An 11,378-nucleotide genomic window follows, 5' to 3' on the forward strand; every position below is an offset into this window, starting at 1 on the left:
AAAAGGGTTTAATCTAACCTTAGGATTGATTGCTGTCAAGTATTAAATTAGAGATCATATTTTAGAAAAGCTCGTCATACATGATATTGAGATCATCTTTTGGAGGCCATTAGAGATTAATTCTCAGCTTTAGGTGGAACGTGTTTAATCGTTCTCATCTCAATGCATCTACATTCGACTTAGAAGAATTACGTCTCGAGGGTCACTGAGATAAAAGGATTAGGGTCACTAAGACGGAAGGATTAGGGTCACGAGAAGCAGTGTGTCGCGGGATCTAGTGAGTAAGGTTGGTATAGATTGAGTCGTGGGAATCGATAGGTGATCTGTAAGCTTCTTGTTAACTGCTATAGGTTTAGTGATTGGTTTCGATCCAAGTTTGGTTTTGTAGTTTTTTACCCAATTTTGGGTATTTCCACGTAAAAACTTTTGCTTTTGCAATCATCTTTTTCATGCTTTATATTTCCATATTATTATCGATAGCGTGTGATAGATCTCATCTCCTAATGCATTTCTTATATTTTTTAATTGGTATAAGAGCATACCTAAGTATTCACGTAAATTTCAGTTTTTAAGAGAAAAAGGGTGAAAAAGTAAAAGAGCACTTGTGCGCACGCTTTAGATTTTTTTTACTTTTTAAATTTTTTTGCGGGTTGTTACAATACCCTCGCTAAAAAGAAAATTTTGTCCTCGAAATTAAAAGGTATACCACAACCGATGCTAGATTGATCGACAAAATCCAAAATCAGAGTCTTAATAACTGACGTCTCGAGTTGAAGATTTAACCAGCTTATCACTATTAACACACTGTTTAGGACAAAAGGCAAAAATTAAATATACCAAAAATTTGATTCTTAGGCTATAGATGACCTCAAGGATACGAACAAAAATTATAAACTCTCTAAACTAGGACCTTAATTGAAAAATCGCTCCCTAGCTTGAGATACTACGCCACAAGTTATTAAACTAAACTTTGGATATAAGATCCAACTCGAACTCTACTAATCAAACATACTTAATCATCTACTAGGGATAAAATCTAAGGACCCAGAGTATCAAACCAACTAGATATCACAAGGAGCTGCAGTCACTCACTACCATCCAAAATTAATGTCATAAAATAAAATTGTACATTTCCCTCCACGCTTCAAGTGATCAAACTATTTGCAAACCTTGATTTCCACTTTTCTAACTTGCTTCTATCTATCTGCCTACTAACAACATCAAATTACTTTTAACATGTCCTCAATATTGTAAAACTTTTAAATAACAGTCCACTAAACTTTCAACAAAAGAAAGATTCTACTAACTACAATGAATTAAGAAAGAAGGGTACACTAATAATAAAATGATGGCCTTATAATAAGATAACAACATACAATGAGCACTTAAATCAAAAAGTTTCACTTCACCAAGATTAAAACTTGCATATATATCATCGCTCATGTTATTTCTAAACTCTTAATTTTCCACACGGTATTACTCCAATAACCTAAGCATTCCCAAAATTAATAGCGTAATGGTATTAATTTTCTATTATGATCTCTATGTCCACTACTATAGTCATTAGCCATATAAGAATCTGTAAAGTAACTCTATCACCACTAACAAAATGAAAATTCACTAGCAGTCACATAATTCTGAGATAACTAAGTCTCTAAATGAAAGATCAAACTTATGATATCAATCTTCATTCACCTCCATGATTATTCAAATGAATTACACAATTTTTTTAAGAAAAATAAAATAAAACAAATTTAGAAGGCATCGCTAAAATAAATATGGTGCACCATGAAATATTAGACAATTGACATTTGTGCCAACAATCAATTTACCACCTAATTTCTTTTACTCCGATCAACTCATCCCACAAACAAGATAATTCGCACAACTCAATAATTGAGATACTCACTAAACCTCCAATTAAAAAAAGTAAATGCATCAAAACATAACAAGGTTTAGATACATGATATGACAAATGAAATAATAATTTTATCAACGGAACTCAAGAATCTGGTTGCTAATCTACTCATCGAACCCCAATTACGCATCACACTAACACGAGGTAATTAGATCCACTTATTATAGAATAGAATTAGTATAGAGTAAGGTCGTCACCCTATTGAGGAACTCATAATAGCAACACATATGAAGAGCAAATGTAAACATTATTAATTCACAATTTTTTTAAAACAATTATTAGATCTCAGCATAAAGCTCGATATCATTTTTTACATAAATCACTGCGCATGAAAGACGAAATATAAATGATTCACTTTTACTTTCTTGCCCATTACACATATGCTTCCCTAGTGGTAACATAGTTAGCAAGCAAATTACCCGATTTAAATACATGACACCATATTAAGCTTACCAACAAAAAATTTCTAAGTTATTCAATCACCTTATGAATTTAAAAAGTAAAACATAGATGTCGCTAACGTAAATCACATCCAGTTATGTGCAGTCTCTAAGTTTTCCTACACGCAACTCATATGGATATTATTTTAGAAAGCTCGTCGAATTATTTGGTGAAACATGGGCTCTGAAAAAATGTAGTAACACTTTCCACTAAACACATGTGCCCCGCAAGTGGGTGAAACCCATGTAATTTTCATGTGACTTGCTGATCTATATTTCTACATAATAAACAAAAAAAAGCCTAGTATTTTAATAAATAATACAGATAAAAAAAAGCTTACAACACCATAAGTCACAAAAAGCCCAAAAATATATATTCATAAATAGATAAAAATGTCCATATAGGGGCTACAAGCCCTCTAGCTTAATTTAAATAAATAAATAAATAAAATATATTATTAAACAAATCTTCACCAACTTCTCTACAAACTCAAGCTCATTTATAAATCTAAAAATATTTGTACTAAAAAGTGGTAAGCATAAAACTCAACAAATATCCACTTCTATAGTCTAAAAATAGTGTAAAAAAAAGATACAACAATGTGATAAATATTAATATGTCTATGATGATCATAATCAATGCATCAATACCATATACTCATTATATTCATATTTAATGCGCATATGCATTAGCAATTTATAACATAACATGCATCAATACGGCTATCATGTCCTCAAACTCAAGCTCTCATAGAGCTCTACTCATAGGCCATGTCAACACGATATAATAAGATATGTATCAGTTCAGACTATTAAGTTTTTAACTTAGGCTCATGTAGAGCCATGCTCAAAAGCCGCATCAGCACTCAACCTCTGCCATACAAACACCCCCAAAAGAGGATAGATCATAGTGGTAACTCGCCCACCCATTGCCAAGTGAACAACATGACTAATAGTCTATCATCATAGATTGAGGATCTCAGTCGTAAGCCTATCATATGAGTTAATATTGCACATCGATACTACCATCTGAGCCCTCAACTCTATACCAGTGCACTATCGTATGAAAAATTATGAGTCTATCACTTAAGGATGCCCTAACCCTGCGATATTGGGTACCACTAGGTCTATATCATCATATCCTTCGCTCTCTAACTTAAATACCCTAAAGAGTTTAACTCTCATCGATCGATAATAAATCGCCCAATGAAATGACTGCTTAATTATCGAGGATCAATATATTGGAACCTCAAGCGTAAGCCTTAATATATAAATTTAATAATATCCCCCGTCCCTTTCCTTAGTTCGAGAGGTGTCGAGTATTGTCAAAACTTAGAAGTCACTCTCTTTTTGATAGTAAATATGTGATGGTAGCATGATATTATATAGCACAAATAAGCATAATGGAATACACATCATTATCATATATTATATGATATCATACATAATCATACGCATGTCCACATTTGCGGTTAGCTGAACGGGTGTTGCGTTCCATCCTCATCTACCCTTTCTCTCCCCCACTCATCACCCCATGAGTTATGATAAGTGTAATTATGTCATAAAATATGTAAGTTAACATGTATTACTAGCATTAATAATAATAAATAAATATTTGCATTTGTGTGATATTAATGTGATGATGCCATAAAGTAAGGCATTGCATTCTCTAATCTACTCCTAGGATATGAAAGTTTTACTTGCCTAATATTGCTTCCTAGATAACTAATTGCAACTGTGTCATAAGCTCATCCTTGCTTGGTATAAAATTCACCTCAATAATAGAGTAATAAAAATATAAGCATAAGATTTCTATCACAGTTTAATTAAATACTCTTGCTGACATTTACTATAGGCTTGGGTAAATTCATCTAATAATTTTTATATTTATTAATTAGGTAGAGTTAGTATAGCTGTACCAAGGTCTAAGACATTATTAAAAGTAATTAAAATAATTTATCTCAAATTATTAATCTACTAATTAATGCCGGTAAGCAACTAGTAGTGGCACTCTCATACATAGTCTTATTTAATAATCTTGATTTATAATAATTATTATAATTAACAATGATATCTTCTAAATATGATTAATATTAAGGCTCAAGTTTAATTTAATTGACTTAAAAAATTAATGTAAATTAAAATAGATTAAAGAACAATTAATCTACTTCGATCAGCCCAAGGCCTAAAGCAATGGGTAGGAATGCAACCAACCAAAAGACCACTATAAAACTCACCAAAGTTGGGCCTAAAGCCCAAACTCAAAATAAGTCAAACAAGCCACTTGGGCTGGGCCGCAGCGCAATCCACCACACCATGGCCTATGCCGCACCCAACTTGGGCTAGGCTAATAGTAGCCCAGCCCACTAGACATTGGGCTAGCTACACCCAACCCAAGCCAGACTTGGGTTAGGCCGATCGCGTAGAAAACTCTCTCACACACACACAAACCACACAAGATGGCGCATGGCTGGCCGAGGTGGCCAACAACAAGAAAATCCATCACCAAGGCTGGCGACCAAAGTGAGAAGCCACTCGACAACTTTGACCATGAGGGCACTACTAGAGGCCACTGAGAGCATCCATGCGAGGAGGTAAGGTTTCCCACTGATCAAGGAAGGGTGATGTTGGTAGGGACGGACGAAAAATGGATCGAAAGCGAATGAGGGGAGGCTGCCACGTGTAGCCTCCACTAGAGCACGGACAATCCATAAGGGGCACCAACAGTATGGGGATGACGAAGGAAAGCTTTCGGGTGGTGCAAGAAGGCACGAGGCTACCGGTTGGTCGGTCAACCAGCAGTACTGAAAGGAGGAAAAAGGAATAGGGGAAGGTTAAAAAATAAATTAAACACTAATTAGCTTTACAAAGTTGTAGAGGATTCACTGGCGGTGCAGGCACAGGGTCGGCGAGCTCCAGCGGCACTTCAACGCATCGAGAAGAGAAAGGGGGAAAGAGAGAGCTGTAGGGGAGAAAAGAGAGAAAATAGAGAAGATAGAGGGGGGAGAAAGAGTAAAGCAGTGAGAAGACAAAGAGGGGAGAAAGAGTAAAGTAGTGCATGTGCCTAGCACGTGCGCTCGCTTTTATTTTTTTTTCTATGGGATGTTACAGTGCAAGGTTATAACCCTGCATTATGAGAAAAAGTCTGCATCTTTCCACATAGCCTTATTTCACAAATTCAACAAAAAATATGCAATATAATAAAAATCAATAGTTCATTTACTTGCTTCAACTTGGCATTTTCTTGTGACTTTGGTTGGGTTATTCAAGCTTCAAGCATTGCAAGAGCAAAACAATCAAAAGGAGAAAGACTTCAAAGAGTTTAATGGGCAATGATTGCAATAACTGTAAAGAGATAACTATCAACTGCAATGCACTAGCCGTAACTAAATATAGGGTATTTCAAATGTCATTGATCGTGTGCAATGATTGAGATCCAGGGATGATGATAATTTCGACAAGACAACTACAACGGTGGCGAGGTTGTTGAATGGGTTGTGGGTGATGCGGGCAACTTGGTTTGGTGATGCAGGAATGTGAATTTACTTTTTTTACGGAAGAGAAATGATGTAATTTTCATGTATAGGTACTCAGAAATGTAGGTAAGTGATGCCAGTGTAGGAAAGTTTGTAAGAGTAAGTGTAAAGATGGTATTATGTTGGGGCGGAGAAAATTTAGAATCAATTTTATTTGCCTGTAATGTAGGGATGCTAGGAAATGTGAGAAGGTTTCTCTTTATAACCATGTAGTGCGGGTATATAAAGAATTTAGTTTGCACTTCTAATATAAATATTGCAATTATAGATAAATACTACTACTACTTTAAATCCCATGAAAGGTATTTGGTGATTTATATAAAGCATCACCGATTCATAATATAACATTCATACTCTTTAATATTTTAATATTATTTTTATATTATATAAAATGTAATTATTACTCCTTATACTATTATTTAATTAAATATTACAATAGTTTATATAAGCATTACCTCTTTTCTTCCGGTATTAGAAATTATAATTCTTTTTTTTTTACAATTGGCCTTATTCGAGTTCGAGGGGAGGGGGCAGAGAGAGAGAGAGAGAGTACTACAGCTGTAATGGACTCCAATGCTGGCGGAGCTAGCGACGACGTTGAAGAAGGAAGAAGAGAAGAACAAGAACAAGAAAAGAAGAAGAAAAAGATAGGAGGAAAAAAAGAAGGAAAAAAAGTTGTTGCTATAGTACGCTCAACACTGTAGTAGCAGCAGACTAAAGGCTAGCCTAAGGCTAAGGGTTTAAGAGAGAGAAGAAAAAAAGATTAAAGAAGAAGATTGCGTCGGTAGTTAAATTGTTGGAATAAGCGTGAGAGACAGGTTTTCTTGTTTATATTTTCTTTTATCAATTTAGAAAACTAGTAGTAATTTTTTAATTAGATAAAATCTATTAAAAGAATGCTTAAATGTTCTATACGTGAGTTTTATTGGTTTTACAAAATAGTGACATCATGACTTTCACGTCAAATGCTTTATTAATTTATTACTAGAGTAAATTATTAAAAATCAGAAAGATAATATAAGAATGAATCTTTTAGATACTCTGATAGATTTGATTATTCAATACTTATCTTATTTTTTCAAATAAATAAAATATAGAGTTGAGGGCTCACATCCATAGAGAACGTATTTTGTGCGTTCGAACGCAGTCGACCCTATTCGAACGCGATCGGCGAGAGTCCACTATTATTAGGGTTAATAATTATTATTTTGGCTTGTTGGTTAGCCTCTTAAAATGTGTGGATGACAATCAAAATTATTATGATGAATGAATATTAGTTTTTATCTTCCTCTATCCTCTCTCTAGTCTCTCTACCCTAATCTCCCTCCTCCCTCTTCACCAACCTGCCACATTCGTTTGTTGATTCCTCCCTCCTCCTTGGGATCTCACCCAGTTCTCCCCCTTCATCCTTATCTCTTAAACTACATCAACCATCTAGCCTCATCTACATTATCATCCATAACCCTATCATCATCTCTACCTGTCACCACCACCCTACTCTTGCATATTTTCTCCCCAGTTGTAGTTCGAATCTGTGAAGGGCATAAATATAAAAAACGTAAGTCAGGAAGTTACGGATCGACCACCCTAATTTTATAATTTTCTGACTATGCGAGAATATTTGATGAATATTTTTCCTTAGTTATGTGAACTATTTTTCTGCAACCGATCTAGATATTGAAGGGAACGTTCCGTGCTTATCATATTGTATTTTATAAGTTCAAAATCATTTGTTTCAAGAGGTGTTGACATCTACCAATTAATTTAGTTTATGCATAATAAACTCTTTTGTAAAATTAAGAATCTAAATGTTAAATGGTCATAACTTCATAATAGAATGACTCAGTATGACTTATACTGGTGAAAGTATATCCGAAACCCAATTCAAAAGATAAGTCTAGGAAAAAAATTCTTAGAATATAAAATTACGACGTGATACCAATTAACTCTCATTGGATTAGGGAAAAGATCATCGAATTTTCATCGACTTCAATCTTACTCAAGAACTACTCAAAAAATTACTAGGGCACTACAAAGGAAGTCACTATGGCTCTAGATGGATCAGCTATCTAAAAAGTTGCGGACATTAATAATAACTAGTAGTGAGATGGGGCCACGGGTTAGAGTACCCAATAAGGAGAATATGATATTTTTATTATTTTGATGATATCCAAGATATTGATTTCAATATAAATTCTATTTTTAGAGTGATTTATTCAGATATGCAAGTTAATTTAATATTCATAATTTATCCAGTTTGTTATGAATAGCATTGGAAAATCCAAAAACGATGTACTAGTTTGAGAAAAGGTCATATATGAGTTATGATCCATTTATACACTATATTATATATATTAATTAGTGATTTTTCTATCATTAGACATATCTATGAATATAGTGGCATTATTTGTTGAGCATCGAGCTCACTAAACATCTTCCTTTTTTCAAGAACAGATCAAAATATTTTAAAATTAGAATCTGGAGATCAAGCTCAAGAATGAAATCCTCCACATAAGAGTATATGGATTAGTTTTAGTTTATTTAAAATGTTATTATTGTCAGATTAATGGTTGTTAAACCTTATAAATTATTTGGACATTACTTTAGTTGAATTATTATTTAAATTAGAATTATTGACTTTATTTTAGTTATAATAAATTTTGTTATTATTGACTCATTTCTCTCGAAATTATAATTTCTTGAGTTACATGACGCATCATTACTCCAAGTGGGGCGTGACATACACCACTACAATCTAAAAACAGTATAATACATAATGCAACAGGATATATAGGTCACACTTAAAGGATAAAATAATAAATTGTAATTACAATAGCGATAGTTCATCATTTAAATATGAAAGTGAGATCATACATCAATATACTCTCTTGAAGCTTCAAGATAATCACATCATCATATGCTCTCCGAGGTGCCTCAAAATTATAATAAATAATAACATCACATGCTCTCCCAGAGTATTAAACAATGAAAGGAGATAGACATCTAGCGGTTATATTGCCTGCATATGCCTAGTGACTTTGCACATAACCAGTTATTTGTGGCTATTAGACTAAGGTTCTCAATCGTTAGCCCATCCTCACACTCTTCTCTGCATCCTATGTGGGAAATCATGAGCCCGTAGCTTGAAAGATGCCCTAATCCTAGGACATTACGTATCACTAGAGCAATATTCATGCTTATGCAAACCCGACAAATAGTTGTCCTCTCAAGAATAACAATCTTAGGCGTAGACCAACATTTATATAAATACTATATATACACTCTACCGTTAATCTTAGCTAAGTGAGTAAAATGATACTACTTAGACAAGATCTAACTACTTGGTAATACGTATGCATGGTTTAACATCATACATGGTATGATCAACGTACTTGAAATGCATATTTGTATGAAGTATGTATTTAATTATCATGAAGTAATAACACATAAATACTCATTATAAAATCATGAAAATGAATGTTTAAATATTATTACACTACTTGAATGCTAGCATCATCATAGTATGTCTACATTACCTTTACATTACAAAGGAGCTATTTGCTTGAAGTGTATCTAACTATTGCAATTGCTCTTTAGTTATCTTGTTCCTCCAATGTCTCAAGATGCTCCTCGTATGTTAAGGGATCGACAAGTTGCAAGAGGTTCAACGGGGTCCAAGGGTGCTCAGGTTACAAACTCGGCGTGACAAACACATTGTCGAAGAAAAATGAGAAGGGTTGAGGGCGACGGCTAAATGATTTAAAGGATGGGAGAAAGAGAGAGAGCATGAGATCAAATAACTTGAATACTTTTAAGGTTAGAAAAATTTCTCACCCACCATCTGGTGGTAAGTCCTCTCCGAATACAATTAGAAAAGATAGAGAGGAGGGAGAGGGAAGGGGGAGGGGGGAGATAGAGGGGCAAAGAGTACTGAAATATATAAAAAAAAATTTCAGTTGTTGCACCATTAAACTGAGATATAAATATAGATTATCAAAAAATAGTAATTCTTTTGTTTATAATTTATACTAAGTTGACTATGATGGAGGATATAAAAATTTATTGTCTTTTGCATGCAAAGCTATCGAGGATTATATTAGTATTATATACACTTAGTAACTCCTTACATTAGCAATAATATTATCATAATATTTTAAGGATCTCAACTAGACCTACTCAAAACTTATAACAATGATGCCTAACTTGATTGGCTAGTTAGATCCAAGTAGACATAACCACCATGTTTTGTTAAATTTATTATTTTGATAGATATGTTATTGTACCAAGAAAATCACAGAGATACAAGAGAAGCTAAATGACTACGAAGTGATTCCCGGTAAGTGAATCCTTTGTAATCCAAAGGTCCTGTAGTTATAATGTGATGATGCTATTATCTTAACATTGTAAAAATATTGTGACATTCATAATTATGCATCTTTTATTGTTAGCATTTATGAGTTGTTATTTTATGATGATAGAATACATACTTTATATATTGTATGCACTTTAAATATGTCGATCTTGTCATATATGATATTAGATACTGCACTACTTGCACGTAATACTAAGTAATTAGATTTCATCTCAACAACATCCTTTTACACACTTAGCCAGGGTTAGGGAGAGTGTACGTGTGTGTGTATAAATATCGACTTATACTTGAGGTTGTTAATCCTAAAAGGACAATTAGGTAAATTATACATCGAGTTTGACTAGGCATCATTACTACCAAACATGGACGCCCAACACTTGATGATATTAAAAATGATGATTGTGAGTCGTGAGATAAGCTTTATAACTCTAACTATACTCAATGAGTAGGGTTAGAGCACCTTTTCTTAGTTGGGGGCTCGTGTACGCACACACAATGCAATGGTGGTGAAATGAGTATAGACTTACGGTCAAGGTTCTTAGTCTAATGGTTATAGATAACTTGTCATACGTAGTATTGTCATACATATATAGGTAATATTAGCACTAGGTTTTGATCCCTCCTCATTATTTAATGCTTTGAGAGAGCATGTAATGTTATTATGTTTATGCTCTGAAAAGGTATGTGATGTTTGCTATTAGGGCATTGGGAAAGCATGCAATGTTATAATTTTGAAGCTCTAGGAGAGCATATGATGTGATATATGATTTATCTTTCATTATTAAAATAATAAACCATGATTATATTTATGAGCTTAGTATATTATCATCTAAGCATGATATATTGTTGTTGCATTATGTGTTACACTGTGTTTAGATTGCAGATGTGTATATTTGCTGAGATTTATGTTCACCATAATTTAGTGGAACATATTTTTAGATCAATAAACAACATTGAGATCATAGAGGAGCCGGTGAAAATTAGTTAGATTTTAGTTTAGCCTTCTTTTTTTATTAAATTTGTTTAGTTATGTTACCCCTGCATTGATATTTTATACTTTTGGTTTTGATATAGACATGTATTTTAGAGGTTTATTGCGGCCTATGATACTT

The sequence above is a fragment of the Typha latifolia genome, chromosome 2, assembly GCF_019914945.1.
Source record: "Typha latifolia isolate L0001 chromosome 2, TyphaL0001v2, whole genome shotgun sequence".
Classification (NCBI taxonomy): domain Eukaryota; kingdom Viridiplantae; phylum Streptophyta; class Magnoliopsida; order Poales; family Typhaceae; genus Typha; species Typha latifolia.